The sequence below is a fragment of the Leptonychotes weddellii genome, chromosome 5, assembly GCF_054177405.1.
Source record: "Leptonychotes weddellii isolate Sample4059 chromosome 5, ASM5417740v2, whole genome shotgun sequence".
Taxonomy (NCBI): domain Eukaryota; kingdom Metazoa; phylum Chordata; class Mammalia; order Carnivora; family Phocidae; genus Leptonychotes; species Leptonychotes weddellii.
The window spans coordinates 115,885,927-115,889,673 of NC_138373.1; positions in this window are offsets into that span (position 1 = coordinate 115,885,927).

Consider the following 3,747-nt stretch of genomic DNA (forward strand, 5'->3'; position numbering starts at 1 on the left):
TAAAGAGAAAGCACAATGTATTATCCAGGGCTTGCTTCTCTCTATTAAATTATTTGAAATTTAAAAATCAATTACAATGTACCATTTGTAGTTAGACATGGATAAGATTTCAAACTTATTATTAAATAAATGGCCCATAGGACATTTGGGGCTATGTATCTCAGAAAAAGAAAATGTAAATGGGGTATACATATGAAAAGATGATCCATCTGACAAGTTGTCAGGGAAATGCAAGCTATAACAATGTGATGCTGTTTTCAACCATCAGGCTGGCAAAAATGGAAAAATATTGGTAATAGCCAGTACTAGGAAGAATTTGGGGGAAATTAACAATACAAGAATTATAAGAAATCATTTGGCAACATTTAGCATATCTTATGACCCTGCAATCCTGCTTCCTATATATAGAAAGCATTCCTATAAAAATAAAAACATAGGATATACATACAAGAATGCTTATTATAGCCTGTTATGTATGGACCAAATACCAAAATAGCAAACTGGAATGGTTGAATAAATTGTCCTGTACTCATTCTATGGAATATTTTATAGCTATTAAAATGAATGTTTTTCCAAATTTTATATATATATATAAAATTATATGTATATGTATATATATACATGTGTATATGTGTGTGTGTGTGTGTATATATATATATACATATATATATATGCTCCTGATGTGTTGAGTGGAAAGAGTTGAAGGGCACAATAAACAATGTGATACCATTTGTGATTCTAAAAAAAGGAAAGATATGTGTATATATATTTTTCATTGTTGTTGTTGACAAAAATAGAAAAATAAGGCAAAAGCTAGCAAACCACCATCATTGGCTCATCGGGAAGGTGGAGGTAGAGAGACAGAGAGAGATGATGATTTTCTTTATCTGCCTTGCTAGATATTATTTCAATTCTACAACAGTATACAGTATTTTTATAATTTTTAAAAACTGTTATAAAGTATAAAAGAGAAGAGCGAGGGAACGATTGTGAGAAAACATGGCCCAAGACCCCAACAGGGATTCATTAAGGACAGTGGGGAACACATTTGGAAGAGAATTAGTCTCAGATATTGAAAGCACCTAAAACCATGCCGTTGGAAAACAGGTGGGGAAATGTGAAGCCATGTTGCCTGGAGAAGAGATTGTGTGGGAAGAGATGATGAAGCTGAAGTGGAAACAAGAGGAAATGATTACTGTTTGCCAGGGTTTCGTATGTGGGGGTGTCACCTAATGTCCATTTCCCGCCTCTCTCTCACAGGACAGAACCCTTGATTTTTAGCTGGCTGCATGGCTGCCCCAAACGCTGACGCCGTTTTCCCCCTCCCTTGGAGCTGGCTGTGGCTGTGACTCCCGTAACAAGTTCTGGCCCTCGTCTGGGCACACACAGGGTGCATGTAACGTCCAGGCTGAACCTTTAAAAGGAAGGTTCTTCCCCAACATATCTCCTAACTAGGGTGCCTGGGTGCCTCAGCCAGTTAAGCATCTGCCTTCGGCTCAGGTCATGATCTCAGGGTCCTGGGATTGAGTCCCACATCGGGATCTCTGCTCAGCAGAGAGTCTGTTTCTCCCTCCCCCACTCTCCCTCTGTGCGCTCTCTTTCTCTCTCTCTCTCTCTTTCTCTCAAATAAATAAAATCTTATACAAAAATACCTCTTAACTAATCCACCTGTCCCATGCAAGATGGGACAGAAGTACTCGAAACCTCAAATTTGGAAACTAGGAAAATAGATGACAAGTTTCAAGAGGATTTCAGACCAATCTAAACACATTTCTTTTTTTTTTTTAACACATTTCTAATAGGCAGGATTATTTAGAGATAGAGACGGCTTTTCCACGAAGTATTTTGTCTTTCTTAAGTGCAAGTGCTCAAGCACATGCTAGATGAGAACAGTGTTATAGAGAAGGTTCTGGTATAAGATGCAAAATCGGACAATGTAGTCTGGTCCTTTCAAATGATGAGATTCTATACTCCTATGAAGTGCAAATTTCAAAGCATTTCTTTCTTTTTTTTTTTTAAGATTTTATTTATTTATTTGATAGAGAGAGAGACAGCGAGAGAAGGAACACAAGCAGGGGGAGTGGGAGAGGGAGAAGCAGGCTTCCCGCGGAGCAGAGAGCCCGATGCGGGGCTCGATCCCAGGACTCTGGGATCATGACCCGAGCCGAAGGCAGACGCTTAAGGACTGAGCCACCCAGGCGCCCCTCAAAGCATTTCTATGTTTGGCCAAAAAGCGATGCTAGAAGCTCCTTACAGTGCTTTTCTCTGAGTCCTCATTTACTACAAATCAGTAGAAAATGTAAAACCCAGAGTCATCCTAGACTACTCCCTCAGTACTGATCCCCCCTCAACCAACTGATCTCCAAGTTCTATCCATTTTACCTCCTAAATATCACCCAAACCCATTTCCTCTCTTCCAGCGTCACTGTCATTGTTTTTTTTTTCCCCAATGTTTCATTCCAAAAATATTTCCAGAATGACTGTTGTATGACAAGCACCATGTTAAGCACTGAGGACACAACACTGAATAAGGCTCAGTCTGTGCCTTATTCTTTACCATTTTTACCAAGATTTACCAAATCTCAAAAAAGAGATAAGCAAGCAAACAAAAAATTATAATCTGATGTGCTAAATGCTATTCTAAAAATATGCTGTGCAAGGGGCACAGCCTGGGAGTGGGGACTTGGAGGAGGGAATCAAGCAAGGAGGGCTTGCTGGAAGAGGTGACACCTGAGCTGAGTCTCAAAGGATAAATCACCTCAGACTTCACCTCCTCAGTGCAGCGTGTCCTGCCCTCCACCACTGCACTTTGTATACTTCTCCATTTTGCTTATATTTCATCATGTGATTATCTTCCTACCTATCTCCCTTCCTGGGTCCTAACTTGACAGAAAACGGAGTTTTATTTATCCTTATTGCCTCAGCCATGACCATGTGACAAGCAGATGGTATGCATTCAATCAGCGTTCATAGAATCGATTGGTTTTCCTTGCAGTTAAATAACTCACAGTCCTGGTGAAGGACTCCATTCTTACGAATTCTTCTGATGTGTAGTAATTCACAGCACATTCCACGTCTGCTTTTGAGATGTTCTGTTCAGCCTGACTGAGCTTTCACTTTTTGTTCCTACCACCGTGTATACATCTGAGCGCTCCAGAAGCCTCCTTAAGGGGAAGGACAGCAGCTTTCCTCCCTGGGAAGCTGCATCCCCCAGGGCATCCACATGGCTCCCTGGGCAGACGCTGCGGTCCCAGAAACCTGCAGAGGGAAGGACCAGCGCCATACTGCTATCCCAGAATCCTCTGCCGAGAGCCTTGGTCGTAAGGGCCGCGGAATGACTGACTGGGCGAGTGTGCTTTCGTACCTCTATTTCTGGAAACAATGACACGAACTCAGAAACCAGTTTGAAACCTGAACGTCGTGGCTTGACTTTTTCTACGCTGCTATCTGTGGGCAGGTTAAAATGATCAAGTTCTAATTTCTAAGTTGGACCCGAATGAGGCAGTGGAAATTCATTATAATGCAGTGTTTCCCAAAGTGTAAAGCACATTCCGCCTGGGGTTTGCAAGATGATTCTACATGGTATGCAAATGAACGTATTTTAGTTAAGAATGTATCTGTTTAAGGAGCACCTGGGTGGCTCAGCAGGTTAAGCATCTGCCTTGGGTCATGATCCCTGGGGTCCTGGGATTGAGCCCCGCTCAGGCTCCCTGCTCAGGGGGGAGTCAGCTTCTCCCTCTCCCTCTG